The sequence below is a fragment of the Felis catus genome, chromosome D2 (assembly GCF_018350175.1).
Source record: "Felis catus isolate Fca126 chromosome D2, F.catus_Fca126_mat1.0, whole genome shotgun sequence".
NCBI classification, from domain to species: Eukaryota; Metazoa; Chordata; class Mammalia; order Carnivora; family Felidae; genus Felis; species Felis catus.
Window position 1 is genome coordinate 11,918,786 of NC_058378.1, and position 22,214 is coordinate 11,940,999.

A 22,214-nucleotide genomic window follows, 5' to 3' on the forward strand; every position below is an offset into this window, starting at 1 on the left:
CCCAAATTTATGCATTGAAGCCTAACCCCGAGTATGACAGTATTGGAGGTGGGGCCTTTGGGAGGTGATGAAGTTTGGATAAAGTCATGAGAGAGGGGGGCCCCCATGATGGGATTAATGCCCTTATAAAAAGAGGAAAGGAGAATACAGAGGTCCTCTGGGCACACAGTGAGATAGCAGCTACCTAAAAGCCAAAAGAGCCCTTAGAATGAAACCTACTTTGGGAGCACCTCCAGAACCTTGAGAAATAAAATTTTATTGGTTAGGCAGCCTGCTCAGTTTGTGGGATTTTGTTATGGCAGCCAGAGCAGACTAAGACACTCCCGGACCTTCACCACCTAACATCAGTGTCCTTTCCTGGGTCAAGAGACATCTTCCTGATTCTTGTCTTTAGGTCCCCAATTATTTCACTAACTTTTTAACTAGTCTTCCTGGGTTTTGTTCTTTTTACCGTGAGCCATCTTCCAGACTCTACCAGAATAACCTCCTACAACAATACTTACAACTAGCCACTTCCTTGCACAGTAGGAATTGGAGCCATTGAAGAATGACTTCCAGATACCTACCATATTACATTCAAACCCCTCAATCTGGTGTTTGAGGGTCTCCATGATAAAGCCTTCCAGATTCCTTTCCAATATTTACTTTCAAGTACTCTCTGGTGTTGGTCCCAAACCAAGCTACTGTTCTTCAGATAAAATATGGGCATTAAGCAATCATGCCTTTTCTTTTGCTGTTTCTTCTGCTGCCTAGTGCCACAAAATCTTGTCAAGATCTGTTCCATCCTCCAAGGAGTAATTCAAAGCCCACTTCTGAGCTTTGGATTACCCTGGCAAGAGATGGTAACTCCCTTCTGTGAATCACAGCCCTTCATCCCATATTGTCCAGGATTCTAGTCACATGTCTAAGGATAGTATCCCCCAAATGCACTAACAACCATCTAGAGGCTTCTACTTCTTATTGTGCTCATTCTTCACGTGTAGTAATTAAGAATCTCTATTCTCCATGGTCATAGACTGCAGGTCACTGCTACCACTTTGTACACAATTTTCCAGCTTTATTTTCCTTTTGAGAAAATTTGGAAACACCATTCTTCCTTCTATCTCTTCCCCTACATGGAGGTCATTCATGAGTTGCAAGGTACTAACCACCTTGATGTGCTCACAACACAAAAGTAACCCAGAAACCTTTGTGAATCTAGAATCTACCCCCAAATAGGACCAATCTCCCTAATGTCTTCCAAGTTTTCATGTAATAACATAACACATGAGCAGGTTATTTGAACTCACTCTTCACTCATTCATTCATTAATTCATTCATTCAACAAATACTTACTGGAGCAGGCCTTGTCTTAGTGAATAATGCATAAGGTCCATGATCATGGGGCTTCTTCTAAGGAAGGAGATAGATCTAAATAAATAAATCTAGATGTCAGATACATTCAATGCTATGAAGAAATATAAAGCAAGATAAGGAGACAGAGAGTGACAGAAGAGACCATTTTGCAGATAAAGTGGTCAAGGAAAGGCGGGTATAGTCACATATAGTGACTTGAATCAAGTGAAGAAATGTGCCTCGTGGCTTTCTAGAGGCTGAGCATTCCATGCAGAAGGACTGGTGTGTGCCAAAGCTTTGAGGTGAGCTGCCTTGTTTGTAGGATGGCAAGAAGGGCCGTGTAGTACATAGAGCAAAAGAGCGGGAGAGTGGTGGGCAATGAGGCCAGGGAGGCAGTAAACATGGTTATGTATCCTGCCCCATTCCAAGAGGGAACGCCCACCATTGTTTTCAGGAAAAGGCCCTAACATGCTCAGTCTGGTTTAAACTAAGCCTAGTTGGCTACACACTTTAACATCTAACCTGAATCTCCATGCTCTATGCATGTCAACTTCTGGGGTGTTAGGAATCATCTGAGTATCTTTATCTGTTGAATTTTGCCCAGAGGTACAACTTCATGGATTTCATACACACACACACACACACACACACACACACACACACACACACAAAGGCATCCTGTATTCCATCACCCTTGCTGTTGAGCTGGTGACTGTCTCCAACAAAGGGGCTCATGCTCATCTGTTCACATCCCAGGAAATAGGACAAGGTAGCAATCATAAGTGTGGGCTTTGAGGCTAAACAAACTCAGTTCCAGGCCTTTCTTTGCCACTTACTATGAAGTTACTTGATAGTCTAAACTTCTGTGTCCCCATGTATAAGATGAGCATCATAATAATAATACCTCACAGGCTTACTGTGAACATCATGTGAGATAATGAATATAATTTGCAGAACACAATGCCTGGAATATGGACACAGTCACTGAAGACTGTGTGTGTGTGTACGTGATTTAAATTTAGAACTAAAATTACTTATATTCTCTGAAATAAAATCAATCAGATGGTATGTTCAGTGCAACAACTTCAAAAATAAAAATTTTTCTAATTTTGTCATGCTTATTTATATGTAAAGAGTTTCTTTGGTAGATGAACTACATTCCCACAAATATGCCACTGTCTTTTAGAATGTTTTTGGTTACAAGGAACAAAGACCTAAAAATCAGGAGATTAAGCAACACAGGGGATTGTTTCTCTCATGTAACATGCCTGAAACTAACAAATCTAAAACTGGGCAATCCAAAACTGGTGCAGTGGCTCCTGTGATGTTATCAGCGTGCTGTCGTCCTTGTATGTTTCAGCTCCATCATCCTTAGGTCACGGAATCAAGCCTCATTGTCGCAAATGGCTGCTGTAGCACCATTCCCAATGGGAGTAAGGGGTGTATGGTGGGACAAAGGGCACAGGCCATATGAGTTAACCCACCCTGTAAGGAGTTTTCCTAGAATCCCCACAAATAACCTTCATTTCTATCTCATTGACCAGAATGTGGTCTTCTCTCTTTATATGAGAGGCTATGAAATACAGGTTTTAGCTGGTTACATTACAGCCTCTACAAAATCATGGATCTGTTGGTAGGAAAGTATATGAACATGAACACTGGGTAGACAACCAATATATTTGGCCTCAACCTCCTTACAATTGTCTTTATGTGTGAGATAAGTACATACTTTTACAACTTTATGGTTAAGAGGGTGGTCTCAAGAACGTCCTCAATCCCTTAAGAAATATATTTTATGTCATCAAATCAAGACATCCATTTGCTTAGTTCCCAAATGGAAATACTTCAGGCATTCACCAAAACCTAAGAAAATTAATATGTAATTCACCAAAATAGCCTCTTGCTATTTTGCTAATATTCAGTTTAGTATGTCACACATACTAAACTTCTTCTACACAAAACATACTGATTTTTTTAAGCTACAAGTTCTTACCATATTCTAGCTTCAACTTGATTTGACAATAAGAGATCCATTTGTTTGGGGGCACAGGTGGTGCTGGGAAAAGAGAAGGTGACATGCTCATCCAATGCTGTAATACTTTTGGAAGAGTAGAAAGTCCAGAAGAATTTGAACACTGACTTCTACAGTGCTCAACTACATACTAACTGAGTAACAGTGTTATGATACAAACAGAATTACATTTTTTAATTTGCCATTGGATGCCATGATCACGGTGACATTTCTAAAGATGGTGGAACTAAGGAATATGAGTTTGAGAAAAGGATCTATGGACCTCAAGATGAAAATAATTGATCAAGCTCTGTGATGTGATACTTGGGCACAATTCTCTACTTAAAATTGAGTTAGCCGGTGCACTGTGCCACCAATAGGAGTCATAAAGGATGAGGCTGCCCAAGCCAACACCCTCCCTTTGACATATGTTGGGGTGTGACAAGAGCTGAAGGCTATAGGCCAGGACAGATCCACTGTGAAACCCAACCTAGGAGGCTTTACAACTGATACTCTAGTGCCCATTCATTCATTCATTCATTCACTCACTTATTCATTATTCCTTACTGCCTTGTTCTGCGCTCTCTTCTTGGAATGCAGAGTGAATGAGATAGTGCTGGCCTTTCTGTAGCTTCCAGGGGTACACAATGCAGAAAGGTAAGTGCTGTGACAGGTACTTAGGATGAGGAGTTGGGGGTGGTGGGGGCGGGCAGGCTTGTGAGAATGATAGGGAGGAAGTGATTTGTAAGCTGAATGGTAAGAAGGTGCCATCCAGATTTGGGGGATCGGTGAACACAGAAAGAGTGGTCCTCATGATTGAGGAATACAGGAAGGACCAAGGCAGAAGGAGAGGTCTCAGGGGTGGACCTAAGAAGCTGAAAAGTGGTGGCACCATCGTAAGATCCACTTCAACTGAAATGGCCCAATGCATTACATAAGAGCCCGTCACTGATGTTCTTTCATATTGTGCTTAGGAGAGCCAGGAATTGAGCGGACACTCTGAATTCCCTCATGTCCCATCTCATTTCGATTGTGAAATCTCAGGGTTCAGGGAATTGCATGTGCTAGACTAATGGATTGTCTGGATTGGGAATTGCCAACCTCCTTTCCTAACTGTAGTTTTGTATTAATAATTAATTGGTTCGAAAAACAGTTGTTGGGTGTCTACTCTACACTAGGCACGGAACTAGGGGCTAAAGAAACAAATATAACAAAAGATGGTAAGATGATAATCTTTCATCTACCACTTCAGCTAAGGCACCCAAGCCAAAAACAACAAAATAAGTAGCAAAGACTCCCACATAATAAAGAGAAGTTCCAGAACACCCATGTAGGACTTGCAGAGAAGGTGCTGGAAACTGACGTTGAAGCCCTTCATGCTTGCGGATATAAAAGGGTCGAGTCTGAAGTGGCTGAGAGATCTGATGTCTTTGGAGAAGGTGGAGTGCTGCCAAAATCCTGGATCTATCGCCCTGTCTGGGGGGAGGAGAGGACAGGTGCATCCCTCACTCAAAGCCAATGAGGGGATACAGAAAGTGTGATGTGGGTCCCCTAGAGATTCATATCTGATTCCGGCCTGAGAAAGGCAAATAGTGAGAGGCTTCCCCTGGGGAAGGGACAAGGCCACACCAGCAGCCTGATGCATTTAGCACAATCAGAGGCATTTTCCTGCAAGATAGGGTTTTTTTTGTTGTTGTTGTTTTTTAAGGGCACCTGACCCAAGAGGACTTCCCACCAGGGCAAGACGACCACAGCACAGAGACTAGAGATGGAAGCATAAACTAGGAGGGGAGGGGGAAGTGGGGAGGGGCATGGCTGCTTATAGAGAGCAGAAGGAAGGCGGGGTGGGCCCTCTGAAAAACCCCTGAAGGCATCTCAGAGAGAAAGAATCACCTTTAAGGATCTGCCAAATGGGAGTAACTTTACTCATGCTTCCTTCCAGTTCTTTCTCCCTCTCGGTGACACTTTCCAAGCCTGGAGGGGGAGAGAGGGGAGAAGGACAGGGATAAGGTAGGAAAATAAGAGAGAAGCAGACCCCATCATCCCCACCTTTAGGATTCCCTGCCAGATGCTCCTAAGCTCCAAGAGAGGAGATGAAGTTTAAAGTCATGACTATAAAACTGGCCTAAACATTCTGGTATTGAACCAAGACTGATCTTATGACTAAAAGTGACAAGAGGGGCCCCCATTAGGGGCCTGAGATTTTATTCATGGAACAGGAGAAAACAAACAAACAAAAAAACAAACAAGCAAAAGATGAATGTTGGAATGTCCTTTACTTAGCTCTGGTCTTCCAGTGTAAGGGTTGTACAAGGTTGTAGAAGGAAACACACAAAGTCTAAGAGGGGAAAGAAGTTTACAGCATTATAACCCAACGTGCTAAAAAGTAGAACTACTGTGGGGGGGACGTATGTGATGGAGAAAGAGGAAGATATATGGAAGGCTTCAGACTCTTTTAGATGTTCAACTAGGGTTGCCAAATAAAATACAGAACATCCAATTACATTTTAATTTCAGATAAATAACAAATCAATGTGTTAGTATAAGATTGTCCCATGCAATATTTTTATTTGCTAAATCTGGTAAAGCTATGCTCGTGGGACAGAGATTGGCCCTGGAGCCCTCTCTCTCTCTCTCTTTTTATGTTCATTTATCCATTTTGAGAGAGAGGGTGTGAGAGAGCAAGCAGGGGAGGGGCAGAGAGAGGAAGAGAGAGAATCCCGAGCAGGCTCTGTGCCTTCAACGTGCAGCCCAATGCAGGGCTCGAACCCATGAACCCTGAGATCGTGATCTGAACCGAAATCAAGAGTCGGATGCCTAACCAAATGAGCCACCCATGAGCCTCTGGAATCCCTCTTATTGATGTAACCTGTCCTCCTTATTGCTCTTGTTCTGCCCGGACTTTGGGTTCTACAGACACATCTGGTCACACCTGGACCACTATATACCCACCACTCACCTATTGCTGCTGGGTAGAGCTACCTCACAGAGAAATCCTGAGAATCCAAATGAGGTCATCTCAATATCATCTCTATGCTGTGACTTATAAACGGTCTGTCTCCAACACTAACCTTGCTGCTTGAGCTCCAGAGTAGTTGGTGGGAGTATCCAACTACCATGTGGATGGAGCGCAGACAGTCAGATACGACATACAGGAACTAACAATTCCCCAAATTTCTGCCCCAAACCACTCTTTCTTGAGTCTTCTCCCATCTGGGCTAATGGTGGTGCACGGTTGATCAAGCCAAAGACCCAGGCATAACCCTTGGGTCAACTCTCTTTTCTCACTCCCCATGTGTTATCCATGGCAAGTCCTACCTCTGTGTTCCAGATCTAGCCCTCTGAACTATGCCCACAACCAGCACCCTAGTCCAAGGCTTCGCCCTCTGCTCTCCTTCTGTCGCCTCTCTCTACTTCCCCTGTCACCCACTCTTGTCACCCCACACAGCAGCCAGGGGGACCCTTTACAAAAGTAAAATGGATGTTATTTCCTGCTTACAATCTTCAAACTTCTTCCCACTGCCCTTAAGTAAAATCCGTCCCCTCTATCCCCCACCCTCAAGGTCCTGCATCCTCTGTTTCTTCTGAGCCCCCTTGTCATCCATATTCCGCCTTTGTTCACTACACTTCAACCCCACTGGACTTCTTTCTACCCACCAAAGAGGGCAAGGTCACCCACCAGCTGCTCGCTCCATGGGGCTCTCCCCCTTGGACCGCTGCATGACTGGCTCCTTGTGATTGCTCAAGCATCCTCTCCAAGAAACCCCCCTGACCTCTCTTCTCGATATTCTGTCCTATTTCCTTCTTAACTAGTCACCATTGCCTGGAATTAACCTATTTACTTGCTTCCCAAGCAGAAATCAAAATCCTTGCTGAAGTCATGATAGTGAATATCTCTTACCTCCCCCTCAAACCAGAGACTTGTCATTCTGTCATAGGAGGAGATTAATTTAGTCTGACAGGATTTGTTCTTCGCAAAGCCATGCTGTTTCCTCCTGCTCTTGTTCAAATATTCATCAAAAGGTTTCACAATTATTTTCTTCCAGCTTCTTTCTTGATATGGAGGCTGTGTCTGTCAGTCTGAAGACATCTGGATTATTCTTTTTGTAAATAGGCAACTTACTGTTTTTGTTAATGTTCAAACTTCACAAATTCTCTAAAAACCAATGCTTCCCCATACATAAAATTGTCAATAAGCAAAACTTGTGGACACGGATGCCCCAGATTTTTTTCCCCTTAGTCTTAGATTCAATTCATACCTCCAAAGTCAAATCACATAGTGTTGTTCCAATAGAGATGAATACATGGGTGGATACGAAATTGTTTTTAAATGCCTCCACCCTGTAGGTATCATTTTTTTTTTTAATTTTTTTTTTCAACGTTTATTTATTTTTGGGACAGAGAGAGACAGAGCATGAACGGGGGAGGGGCAGAGAGAGAGAGGGAGACACAGAATCTGAAACAGGCTCCAAGCTCTGAGCCATCAGCCCAGAGCCCGACGCGGGGCTCAAACTCCCGGACCGCGAGATCGTGACCTGGCTGAAGTCGGACGCTTAACCGACTGCGCCACCCAGGCGCCCCTACCCTGTAGGTATCATTTAAGATCAGATTTCTACGTCTGTTTAATGAACAAAAATCTTTCATTTATATATTTTATTACTAAGACATTTAGTCTTTTTAAATTTTCCTCTATGAACTTTGCTCTATGAACATTTTACCTACTAAATGGCAGTATTTCTTCATGGTTCTCCTTGTAAACTGCCCTACTTTCAGCCCCGTATTATTCTTATATTCCATATCCTATAAAGTATTATGCTTAGTCAATTAGTTTTCCTTTTATGTTTTTTCTGTTTTTCCATATATGGAAATTACTATATTGTTCTTTTAAAAGTATATGCAAAAAATGTCCAGTCTTCTTCCTCTGGCTTCATTTTATATTTCATTTTCAGTTTCTACAAATTCAATTCGTATATCTTTAAACTGGTTTTTTTTTTCATTTTTTATATTTTTCATTTTTTTAAAGCAGGCTTCACGCCCAGCATAGAGCCCGACATGGGACTTGATGTTATCACCCTGAGATCAAGATCTGAGCTGAGATCAAGAGTCAGATGCTTAACTGATGGAATCACCCAGGCATTGATTTGGAATCACCCCAAAATGCATTTTAATTATTTGTTCACAAATCTTAGTCTGTTCAGTATAAAATACCTTAGGAAAAAAACCAGACCCTTCTTGTTTCCAAACACTGAAAGTCAATCCAGAGCGTCGACAACAAAAGCCTATTATTTAGGCAACCACAGAAGGAGTCACTTGATCCCATACATATGCTGGGTCTCTCCCCTCTGTCCCTAAATCAGTCTGAGCCTGTCTTAGTCCATTTGGGCTGCCACACTACAACAAAAATACCAGAGAATGAGTGGCTTAAGCAACAAACATTTCCCTCTCATTGTTCAGGAGGCTAAGAAGTCTAAGGTCAAGGCGCTGGCAGATCTCTGAGCACGCTCTACTTGGTCTGCAGACGATCATTGTCTTACTGTGTCCTCGTGTGGCAGAAGGAATGAGCAAGCTATCTGAGGTCTCTTACATAAGGGTACTAATCCCTTATGGGCTCCACCCTCATGACCTAATCACGTCCCCAAAGCCCCACCTCCTAACACCATCACCTTGGGGGTTAGGATTTCAGATATGAATTTTGGGCAGGACACAAACATTCAGCCCCGTCACAGAGCCTAAGGCAAGAAACCCTGCAGCTGTGGCCTCACAGTCTGAAGCAAACTTTTAATCGAGAAGGTTCTAAGTCCCTCTGGGCACAGCACCTCAGGCTCTGCCCTGGGTCCTATTCTGACTCCCTGTCTCTTTCTAGACTGAGAGTCTGCCTGACCTTTGTCAGGTCCCACCCGTGGCACAGGAACTTTGTCCCTAAATCATGCACTGGCCAGGGGTTGCTCCCACCTATGTCTGTAATTGCCACCAACCCTACTCATCTTCCCTCTATCCTGTGTCAGAAATTTTTGTTATGTCCTGGCTCTCTATTCTCTATCTCCTCCCTCTACCACACCTCCCCAAACCCGCAGCGCTACTAACTGCTGCTGTCACCTTTGGCTGGGCTCTACTGACCCTTAGAGTGGAGTCCCTCACCAATCGGGACCCCTCTCCTCTCTGAGAGAGATAAACAAACCTCTATTTGGTTTAGGCAGTTGTAGTTTGGGAACTTCTGTGTTACCGCAGCTTGGGCTTGACCCCTAACGTACACTATACATTAATACTAGATAAGAATATAAAGCCAAGGATAAAGCAGATGTTTTAGGAAAGCCACTACCTTGAGAAAAAAAGAAACCAGCAAAAACAGGAAAAATGACCTCAAGATACAAAAAATACAAGGTGTAGAATAAAGCTAAATAATAACAAGAGTAACAAGGAATATCATCACTCATTTTAGAGTATCATGCCCATAAAACAAGAACAAGTGCCTATGCAAAAGGAATAATAAGAAAACACATAAGAATTCCTGGTAATTCAAATGTTAACCAAAATTAAAAGTTCAACCAAGTGTTATATGTTAAAACTGAGGGGCTTTCCTGGAAGTGGAATAAAAAGACAGAATTGAAACATAGGAGAGAAAGAGGAAAAACCTGGGGTGTCAATCTAGGTGATATGGCATCTAGCTCATAGTAGTTAAAAGAGAAAAGAATGAAGGAAATAAAGGGAGCAAATTATCAAGCCATATTACAGAACTGAAGTGTCCAAGTAGAGAGTTTGAGGCGGCATGAGGAGTACTGGCTCCACTGTGTTTGAGCTCTACCTGAAAGAAGAGAGTGTCTTCCGTTTGATAACAATGTGCCCATTAAGCACCGGGGGAAGGAGGGGCAGGCAGTACTGGGGAAAACAAGGACCAGTTGGAAGACTGATGTGAGAGTTGAAAAACCTTGAAATAACCCCATCATTACCATGTAGCATCATCAGTACAATCAGGAAAGGACCTAGCCCAAACTTCCTTATCCAAGTCTCTTAATTAGAACACTTATCAGCCGTAAGAAGCCAATAGGTCACTGAGAGTGACCTAATTCATTGCACGCAGAGCACTCTCGTTCCCAGTGCCTGGTCCATAGGAGGGAGTCAGTGGACACTGATTGAAAGAAGCAATGAATGAACTACTAAGTGAACAAAGAGCTCTCCTGCAATGGTAGTATGGGGAGGCTACTTGGGAAGAGGAGGTCTTCTGTGTCAAGATTTGTGTTCTTCTGTTCAGCAGGTGAGTCAGAAGGGCCAGAAAGACAGAGAAAGATAGGGACAGGGACAAAGTAGAACCATGAGGAGTGATACCATGTCAGGAGTGCAGCCACAAGACTGAGCAGGGAAAGCTAGCAGCCCTGGGGAAATGTCAAATTAGGTGAGTTAGCAATGATGGAGAACTTCAATAGCCCACGCACAGATATAGATGAGTTTGGGGATAAGAACCAGTCATTTTATTTTTTTGATGTTTATTTATTTGTTTTTGAGAGAGACAAAGTGCAAGCTATGAGAAGCAGAGAGAGAGGGAGAGAGAGAATCCCAAGCAGGCTCTGTGCTGACAGCAGGCTCTATCCCATCATGAGATCATGACCTGAGTGAAAATCAGGAGTCGGGTGCTTGACTGACTGAGCCACCCAGGCACCCCCGAAAACCAGTCATTTTAGAGACCACAAGAAAAGGAAACCTGCCAGACAGTTTACCAAAGTGTTAAGAGAAATGGGTGCTGAGAAACCCAGTGAAACAGTAATCACAGTACAATTAAATTCAGTGTTCTGAAGAAGAGAACAAGCCTGTCCCTCCCATCAGAATGTAGAGCACTGACAATGAAGAAAGCAGTCTTTGAAAAAAGAGCAAATAACTAGAGCAGAAATCTCATATTTTCAAAATATCTTAGTAAAAACATAAGGTAAATGTAAGAGATACATGACAAATCCAAAAGGTTATATTCTGTAACAAAAATCCTTTGTGACTAGGTGGCAGAGTATGGCCAATGAGATGGGGAAGGGGCTGGAGAGGGAAGAGAAGGGAAGGGAAGGGAAGGGAAGGGAAGGGAAGGGAAGGGAAGGGAAGGGAAGGGAAGGGAAGGGAAGGGAAGGAGAGAAAGGAGCTTTTATAGCTAGGTTAGTTGACTCCTCTTTGGGGCTATGTAAATTACACTGAGACAGTAATTAAATTAATGATGAAACTAGTTGGGGTGTCTGAGTGGCTCAGTCAGTTAGGTGTCTGACTCTTGATTGTGGCTCAGGTCATGATATCATGATTCATGGGATCAAGCCCTGGGGCAGGTTCCACACTGAGCATGGAGCCTGCTTGAGATTCTCTCTCTCTCTCTCTCTCTCTCTCTCTCTCTCTCTCCCTCCCCCCTGCTTGTGCTGGCTCTCTAAAATAATAATAATAATAATAATAATAATAATAATAATAATAATAAGGCTAGCTATCATTTCTTGAGAACTTTTCATGAAATGAACATGGAACCAGCTAAAAACACATTCCTTCCCCCTAGCTAGATTCAAGCTCTGGGACATGTTAAGTTTAGATTTAATTCAAGGCACAAGAAGAAACTGTCGAAAGGTTTTAAGCAAGAAAGTAACATGATATGATCTTTTTGTATAATAAGACACATTTTTTTTCTTATCGTTCTCATTGTTAAATTTCTTTAGGTGGTAAACTATTTAAAAGCAAAACTAATAACCATGTGTTGTGAAGATTATAATACATGTTATAATGTTATGTAAAATGTTTGACAACAGTAGCACAATGGATGGGAGGGGGAAATGGAAGTATACGAGGTTCCTACCCTAGATATGAAGTGGTGTGATATTATTTGCAGTCTGAACTGTGAAAGTTAAAGATTTATCTTTTTAATTGTAAAGGTACCACAGAAAATAAATGAGTAAAACAGAGGTATAGCTAATATACCAAAAAAAAAAAAAAAAAAAAGACACAAAATACAATAATAAAAATTCCTGGGGCACCTGGGTGGCTCAATCAGTTAAGCATCTGACTCTTGATTTTTGCTCAGGTCACAATCCCAGGGTCATAGTATGGAGCCCCATGTGGGGATCCATGCTGAGCTGAGCCTGCTTGGGATTCTCTCTCTTTCTCTTCCTCTGCCCCTCTCCCCCACTTGCTCTCTTTCAAAAGGAAAAAAAAAAAAAGAAAAGGAAAAAAAAAAAAAAACCTTGACTGATCCAGAGGAAGGAAGGCAAAAAAGAGGAAAGCAGAAAGAACAAATGGGACAAACAATACAAATAGCAAGATGGTGATTTAAACACAAGTCACTAAATGCATTAAATATAAATGGTCTAAACATTCCAATTAAAAGGCAGATTGGATAAAATTACCTTTCTTTCTAACTCCTCTTCCTCTCCCTTTTTCCCACCTCCTTTTTCTTTCTCTCTCTCCTCAACCCCCATCCCCTGCCCCCAAGGACCTTCTCCTCTCTCCTCCCTTCTCTCACCTCTTCCACTCTGTCTCTCCCCTCCATTTCTCTCCTCACCTCTTCTCTGTCTCCTCACCTTTTTTCCCCACTCTCTCTCCCTTGACATCTTTATACGTCACCTTTTCTCTGTTTTTTTTCAAGACCCTTGTCCTCTTTGGGACCAACCAAAAGAACTCTAAGTTCTTCTCACTTTCTCATGCCAAGAAATTGATTATCCAGACTAGGCTCCAGAGGCACAATCTTGATGACCTATAAGATCTTCTCCCTTACTATCCCACCTTGCTCCTTAGCCAGTCAGCCAAAACTTCCCATTGTTTTTCTTCCTATTACATCTGTATCACTGAGCAACTATAAATGTATGGAGAAAAGGTGTACCAAAGAACAGAAAATAGGTAGGAAAGAGATTATCTTTCTTTACCATGATAATTATGCTAAGTTCACTTTTCCACACACCTTGGGAGTTCATGACATGCTCTCTGACTACTAAGTAAATAAGGAAACATCAATATTAATCTCATATATCCCACTGTATTAGTTTCTAAGGGTTACATAGCATATTATATCAAACTGGGTGTCCTAAACAACAGAAATGTATTCTCACCCAGTTCTGGAGGCCAGAAGTATGAAATCAAGGTGCCAGCAGGCCATGCTCCCTCCAAAGTCTCTAGAAAAGAATCCATCCTTGTGTTTTCCAGTTCCTGTTGGTGTTCCTTGGCTCATGGCAGCAAAGCTCAAATCTCCGCTTCTCTTGACATGATATTCATATGGCCTTCCTCTCTGTATATAGATATCTTAGTGTCCTCTCTTCTTATAAGGGCATTGGATTTAGGGTCCACCTTAAAACCAGAACAATTCACTGTGATATCTCTAACTAATTACATCCACAAAGATTCTATGTTCAAATAAAGTCACATTCTCAGGTTCTTGGTGGATTCTACCTACCATCCTGAAATATATAATAGCATTCGGGGATTAGCACTTTTACTTTAAATTTCAAATACTTTTTCCCTAAAATTTTCACCAAAGTTTGCCACATTCTCCACTCATTCATTCACTCACTGAACAAGCATTTACTGCACATTGACCATTGCACTAGACGTAGGAGTGTGGGTCATTTCACTCACTGAACAAGCATTTATTGCACGTTGACTATTGCACTAGACATAGGAGTGTGGGTCCTTTTAATAAACCTAAGTATTGCTGTTACTCTTGAGTTCTTCATCCTAATTTTGTATCTCTGATTTCCAAAGGGAGTTGTCTGCCAGACAGGGAATTTCTTCCAGGCTGGAGTTATTTTCACACTTCGGTTTTTAAATTAAAACAATAGTAAAGTGCACTGACATTTTGTTCCAAGAGCATGTGGAGTAATATTTTTATGGTTACTCTGGCAACCACAGAGGCATGAGTGGGCAGGCGGAAGGGAGCAGAAGGCTTGGCATCAGTAGCAGAGAGTGGAAGGAGCCCTCTCTGTGGTGTGCTGGCTCTGGTCCTCACAGGACGAGGCCAGGAGTCCAGCTACTGCCCGGAAAATGGCCCAGATCCCTGGCCCGAATCATCATCCTATGACTGGAGAATGCGGACAGATTACTTTCTCAAGAAACTAGTGATAAACCAAAGGGTGTAGGAATTAAGAACGTGTTCTAAAAAAGAACTGTTTATACAGGGCTAGACGTCAGCACATGAAGGGCAGTCACTGGGAGCCCGGCTACTTGTAGGCACCAGGTACACGCGTCACCAAGTGCACAGAGGCGGACGCCCCGTCAAGGACTTGATTTTGCCAGTGGTACTGGATTCTGGGACAAAGTCTGAGCTGGGTCCTACCATCTCTAGTATCTCTACATTTAGGAAACATGGCTCTACCGTTAATTAGTCAGTCCCTATCTACTGTGGACCCAGTACACGCACAGCACTGAACCAGAGGCCTCGGAAATAAAAATAAATAAATAACAATCAAAAAAAAAAAGAACTACCCTAATCTGGACAAAGATATAATGCAAATGAACAATAAATTCATGCTTGTGTGATTCACACGTTTTACCCTGTAAGTCTAAAAAAAAAAAAAAAAAAAAGGAATCGTGGGAAGGAAAGAAAATCCGAAATCCTGTTGGAAGTCAACATGTCTTAATAGTTAAGCGTGTGAGCTTGACCACTAAGCGTGGTCCTGGATTTGAATTCCAACTTTCCCTTACTCGTTATATATCCTTGCAAGTCACCTATACTTACTGACTCTGTTTCCTCAATTGCAAAAGGGAGGGGGAAATTCTTACCTCATGAGGGCATTGTGAGGATTAAATGAGAAAGCATTTCACGGGCACTAATACAATGTCTTGGCATATCACTGATACTCAATACATGGAATTGTCACTATTGTCATCATTCATAGGTTCACTCCCACCCTTGTCATAACTTAGGACGTGGGCCCAGGTATGGTGGCCTGCTGTCATCAGGATGGTGCTGGCAGGAATAACCAGGAGCTGGGATCACCAGGAGGCTATGGAAGTTAACTCCTAAGACCCAGCCTTCTGGAAGAGAGAAAGCACAATGATCTGACCATCAAGCTCAGAGACAACCTAGACATTCAGTCGTCAGCTGGGACCTATTCAGTAGGGTGCCTGGCTCCAACCACTTAGCCCGGAACTTACTGGGTGCCTACTACTGCACTGGATACCTTGTCAGAGGGTGGACAACATGGCCGGGGTGGGGTCAGCCAAAACTACTCCATAGAATGCTCCGAGGTTGGGAGGAAAAAAAGTGAGGAGTATAGGGAGGAGTCGCCACACACGGAAGAAGCTGGTTTCCTCTGGGGACCCTGGTGTCACTCAGGACCCCACCTCACAGTCTTCATTATGAATCCTGATAGAGGAGGGGCAGAACCATTCATGCAGGTTAGTTAGAAACAGAAACTGGATTGGATCTTCACAAGAATGGTCCAGGGCCCAGGTGTGGGAAGCTGGGCAAAAGAAACATGGGGTGACGAGAAACGTGGTGAGGAGGCTGCCCTTGGCCATGGCCCCTGAAACTCAGAGAAATCAACTTGGGTGAACAAGAAGTCGTTCTACCTCTCTGTTAGATTAGTCACCCAGTTACAATTATTTTTAAGATAGTGTTCTATTTATACACCAAAGAGCTAACTATGGAACTGTGTGACTCCGTAAGTATTCAAAAATATTCCACATGCGCTGAAATGAAAATATGAATTATAACATAAAGCCGGGCCAGATTACCTCAACTTTCAGACTATCCTATCTAGAAAGTAGACAATACTAACATTCGATTGTTTTTTTTAATCACAGAATGAGAGAAAAATATTCCCATCTGTCAATTTCTTAAAAAAACAAAAACTCAAATCGCTACAAGTATATGAAGTGATTTTGAATGTAAATAATCACTTTTTCCAAATGTGGTCAAATTGGTTATATTCAAAACCACACTGAGATATCACCTCATGCCAGTCAGAGTGGCTAAAATGAGCAAATCAGGAGACTATAGATGCTGGAGAGGATGCAGAGAAACGGGAACCCTCTTGCACTGTTGGTGGGAATGCAAATTGGTGCAGCCGCTCTGGAAAACAGTGTGGAGGTGCCTCAAAAAACTAAATATAGATCTACCCTATGACCCAGGAATAGCGCTGCTGGGAATTTAACCAAGGGATACAGGAGTGCTGATGCATAGGGGCACTTGTACCCCAATGTTTATAACAGCACTTTCAACAATAGCCAAACTATGGAAAGAGCCTAAATGTCCATCAACTGATGAATGGATAAAAAAGAAATGGTTTATATATACAATGGACTACTAGTTGGCAATGAGAAAGAATGAAATCTGGCCATTTGCAGCAACGTGGATGGAACTGGAGAGTGTGATGCTAAGTGAAATAAGTCATACAGAGAAAGACAGATACCATATGTTTTCACTCTTATGTGGATCCTGAGAAACTTAACAGAAGACCATGGGAGAGGGGAAGGGGAAAAAAAAGTTACAGAGAGGGAAGGAGGCAAACCATAACAGACTCTTAAAAACTGAGAATAAACTGAGGGTTGATGGGGGGGGTGGGGGAGGGGAGGGTGGGCGATGGGCATTGAGGAGGGCACCTGTTGGGATGAGCACTGGGTGTTGTATGGAAGCCAATTTGACAACAAATTTCATATTAAAAAAAAAAAAGAACAACTAAAGGCAAGTGGTTTTTCTGGTCTCCAGTGAAACGATACAATTCTGACTTTCCTTGACTAATAGAACTGTCTGCCAAGTTGTCTGGCTGAACATAGAAAATCGAGAATTAGGGCATAAGTGCTGTAACTTCCAGAACAACGGGTTTGTGGAGAGAGAATTGGAGACCTGAGTCCTAGTCCCCTGCCCTGGACGATGAGAAGTGTTGAGAATGCGCTAAAGCACAGTTATGAATAAATAAGTGTTCTGGGAGAAGAGAGGGTTGGTCCTTTCCCTCGAGTGATTTAGCATCTAGCTGGTGTCACAAAATTGCAACCGAAGGACAGTGATACCAGTAAGACAGTTTGCAAGAAGGTTCCACAGTGATGCACCATTCAGAGGAATGAGGGAAAGGGAGAGCCCATGGCATCCGCCATGGGGCAGATGGTAGGCTGGCCCTGGACTGTTAGGGAAACTGCCGGTCGGGAAAGGGGAAATGCAGAGCACCTTCTGGATCAGGAGCCCCCTACAGGAGCATGGGTGGGAGCCAGCGTGGGGTTCTGGGAGACCCCGGGGATGGACCACGCACAGAGAACTAGTTAGCCAGACCAGGGAGTCTCAATAGAGTGTGGAAGGAGTCTGTGCCCCAAGGATTCATCCAATACCTGCCACGGGCCAGGCACTGCAGGGACATGGGAAAATGATGTTGACATCAGGAGGCATGAAGGTGGTGTGAAATCGAGGTTGGGTTGGGGGAAGACAGTAGGAAGCAAGTGGGCTCAGCTAGGGGACTCCAGACTACACTGGTGAGGATCTAGGGAATATGGAAGAGAAAAGTGGGATATCTCAAAAGAAGTGAGAGATATTGCCCGGACATGGGAGACACAAACTTCAAATGACTCAGAATCACTGGGTGAGCAGGCGACTGTTGGTGCCGAAGACAGAAACAGTTGTCGGCTGACCAGGGCAGGGCCCTTAGCTGACCCACTGGTCAAATGAGGGTGTGAAGAATTTCCTTCCTACTTCACAGGATCATTGTAAGATTATGTGAGAAATAGTTTTAAAAATAATCTAAGATGTGTATCTCACATAGAATTAGAAAATGTTGCACTTAGTATGCTAATCAGTGGGCTGCTGTCCTCTTAGGAGTGATTTCATGTCTTCATTATTCATTTCAGACATGCACAGTTGCTTTCTGACTCTGGATTATACCATTTTTAGAAATATTAACAATAAATGCCAACACTTAAGCCACAGCCCCACCGCTTACGCACAAAGGCCACAGTTACTGTGTGTGAAGCATGTTCTATTTGTAGTTTTATCTCTTTGCCTTGTGGGTTCCTAATCTCAAAAGGGCTTCTCTCATCCTGACTGGCTACGTCAAGTTGTTCTGTCTAATTCTGCCTCTCACCACTGGGACAAGGATCATCGCGTGACGGATACTGGATGTCAGGGCAGCCCCGTGGCATTTCCACTTTTTCTGCTCATCATGCTCCGGTAGCTGGAGACCGAGCACCCTCTCTATCTGATATACCTGGTTTGCACAGACCAATTCACTTTTAGTAACGGGATGTTTTTTTGGTAACTGGATTCTTTTTTAAAAAAAAATTTTTTTTTAACGTTTATTTATTTTTGAGAGAGAGAGAGAGACAGAGCATGAACGGGGGAAGGTCAGAGAGAGAGGGAGACACAGAATCTGAAACAGGCTCCAGGCTCCGAGCTGTCAGCACAGAGCCCGACACGGGGCTCGAACTCACGGACCGCGAGCTCGTGACCTGAGCCGAAGTGGGACGCTCAACCCAGGCGCCCCTGTAACTGGATTCTTAATGCTGTATTAAAGAGTCTCTGTGGCTGTGTTGGCAAAGACCGGTGGTGTGCAAAAGTGAGATGGACCAGTAAAAGTAGCAGAGAGAGAAGGAACTGAATAGTTTGAGTAAGAACCAAGCCCTCCTCTTCTGCCTCCCCTACTGTGGTGCCTCAGCGCTCACCGGTACTCCCACCCTGCCCTCCCTTTCCTGTTGCTGAGGGATCCTGTAAAGATGGAGGGGATGGCAGGGGGCTGGGGGGGCGGGGGCAAGGAGTAAGAAGATGTAGAAGCAACGTGCTGGGAAACTAGGGAAACTAGAGAGATCAGGGACATACCCGGCTCCTTCCTGCTCATCCAGCTCTTGTCTTCTCCCCATAGCATTTCCGATTCTTATTCTTCATTCTCTGCTTGAGCCCTCAGAAGGCCCTTTGGGGGCCACCTGGGTGGCTCAGTCGGTTGAGCATCCGACTTCAGCTCAGGTCATGATCTCGCAGTTCCTGAGTTCAAGCCCCACATCAGGCTCACTGCGGTCAGCCTGTCAGAGTAGAGCCCACTTTGGATCCTGGGTCCCCCTCTCTCTGCCCCTCCCCCACCTGCATTCTCCCCAAAATAAATAATTTTTTTTTAAAAAAAGAAGTGCCTTGGCATTAAAGTAGGAATTTAAGGATGGAACTCACTTCCACCTTTCCCTCTTTTCTCTTGGCTTTCACAAAGTGCCAGATCTCCATGTTGTTTAAAACTGAGCACGGGCACCCTGTCCTCAAAGAGGCTGAGCTTCACTGCCTGAAGGCGGGGAACAAAACCTAGCTTGACTTTGCCTTGAAAGAAAAGCTAAAAGCTTAGAAAAGATACAGCATGGCTGCTGGACAAAACGGACTGTGCAGAATTTCACGTACTTTCAGAGCAATTCATAATATTTGAACCATAATCTCCCATTTTCCTGACTTCTTAGCCTTTTTCTTTAATAGCAAAATCAGTTAATATCTGAGACACGTGTTACCTTCAGGCTATAGCATTTAGCTCCCAAGAATGTTATGAGGATTAGCAATACTTAGTCACGTATATTGCTCACAGGACTGACCCGAAGGGGATGAACATAATTAATCACAAAATGTTTAACAAATATTGGTGTTGCATATAAACTTGTATTACTAAATTTCAAAAAAAAAAAAATAAACTTGTATTACTAACACCCACAATTATCGCATTACTACATCCAAAACATCTACATGACTTTCTACATTCTGCTTAGTCATTGTTAAATTGCAAAGGATCCTCAAGCATTAACAACTGCACAAAGAAACTTTCAGTGCTCTCCTGTTTTATATCCTCAAAACATAGCCATTAACATCCTTGAAATTTATCTTCAACCTGCTCATAAAATTGAAAGTTATGCACACAGTGTAGAAAGGGAGAATTAACTTAGATGATGAAACAGTTTAGAAATGAAGACAACTTTCCAAAGAATGAGTGGAAATACCATTTCCAACCGTACACCGTTATGGGTTGGCAAGAAGAAGGAAAGCCTATCAAACGCTAAATGTTCCCATAGATTTGAATTTCTATATATATAATACTTCTTGGCAACAAGCCAGAGCAGCAATGGCTGTGTGTGTGTGTGTGTGTGTGTGTGTGTGCGTGTGTGCGCGTGTGTGTGTAAGTTCACTTATGCATTCACTTGATCAGTGTTAACTGAGCACCTAATTCATAACAGGCACTGGGGATAGAATAATGAACAACAGACACAAAAACTCCTGCCTTCCTAAACTTACATGCTAAAAGCCAGCAATAATCAAATGTATATATCACCTACTTATATATATATATAGACTCGAAGGTATATGGTGTACATAGATATACGTATTCTACTTAAATATTTACTTCCTTCCTATCTGCAATACTGCCTTCATAGTACAATAATTATAATCTACAGTAACTGCTTGCTTTCTGTTTCCATGAACCTTTTCAACTTCTCCTTCCTCGGTGGGGACCTGAATAATGCTAACTAGCTATCCCAAACCCAGAATAAACAGCTCTAATATGCTGGCTCCTGGGTTCAACCAAGACAACATCCAAAAGTGTATTATTTGCTTTAGGTTCAAGATGATGAACAAATGGAACATACATGACTACTGCTCTTTTCTTTCCAAATCCTGTTCACCTGAGGGGGGGCGGGAGGAAGAGATACAAATGGAATTAAACCCCAAACAGTGCAAGAAACGGGAAAAGGATGCTATTAAGATTTTTTATAAATCTGACAAATTCTAGAATATGGTACATATGTGGAATATTTTAATAGCTAAAAAAAAAAAAAAGAGTGGAGGAAGCTATTGTCCAGAAGTTGCACTGGGGAAGAGTGCAGGGGATGCCAGTAGGGGAGCTCCATCCATCAAGGCTCCAAACTCGAGAGTGGATTGGGGGGCAGGGGGTGATGTCACCAAGATGATGGAGTTGGAGACCCCAGCCTCCGACCCCCCACAAAGGTCAATAATTAGATAGCCGCCCCTGAGTGAAAACAGCTCTGAGACAGCTCTGGAGTCCACTTAAGAGACTTCAAGCAACACAATGGAACAAAAAGAATAACCGCACATGAGGAGAAGACAGCCTCCTTTCGCCTGCATCATCCCCTCCCCAAAGCCAACATTACCCCGAACCAAGAGGAACCTCTCCAGCTGGAAAGAACTCCCGTCACCAGGAAAGGGGGAGCGGGGTGACTGCTGAGCTTCTCCAGCCTTTTGGGGCACAGCGCAAAGGTCCTGCTTTGATTTCACTCCACCTGGACAAGCAAAGCTCGGATGAACAGAGACGGCTGGGAGCGAGGCAGAAAAGCAGCAGCCGACAACAGCAGACACACGATGGAAGTGATGGAGGTTCCCGGTGATGCCCAACCCGGGCCTCCACTGCCGTGTGCACACCCACGGAGAGAGCCTTCAGTCACAGAGGACACACCAACAGCCAGGGCCCCCGTAGTCCTGGTGGGCCCGGGTCTGGCCCCGTCTCCTGTCGCGGGCCTGTAGCGCTAGGCTCACCTGCGGACAGCCCCTTCAGCTGTGCACCTGCATGCCCCCAGCCTGACTCCTGACACCGGCCTCCACTGGTGTGCCATGCACCCATGCTAAGAACTAGCACACGTGGCCATTCACACCAACATCCAGGGTCCCTGAAGATGCCAGGGAGCCTGCAGTTGACCTCAGCCCTTGCTACTTGCCCTGGCCCCCGAGGAGGGCAAAATGGGTAAAGGGAGTCAAAAGTACAAAATAATGTATAGCAGACTGACTGTAGTTAATAATACCATACTACATATTTCATTTAAAAAAAAAGTTTTTTAATGTTTTTTATTCATTTTTGAGAGACAGAGACACACACACACAGCATGAGTAGAGGTGGGGAACAGACAGAGACAGAGACACAGAATCTGAATCAGGCTCCGGGCTCTGGGCCATCAGCACAAAGCCTGACAC

The 22,214-nt window shown here is 43.5% G+C and overlaps 1 long non-coding RNA gene across 1 annotated transcript; it reads right to left on the reverse strand.

The window, feature by feature from the left end:
* Positions 1-1,333: 1,333 nt before the first annotated feature.
* Positions 1,334-7,672, reverse strand: LOC123381014. Its single transcript, XR_006587519.1, has 3 exons — positions 7,248-7,672; positions 5,240-5,320; positions 1,334-1,410 (listed from the first exon to the last, which is right to left on the reverse strand). It is a non-coding gene; the product is annotated as an uncharacterized LOC123381014 (long non-coding RNA).
* Positions 7,673-22,214: the final 14,542 nt, after the last annotated feature.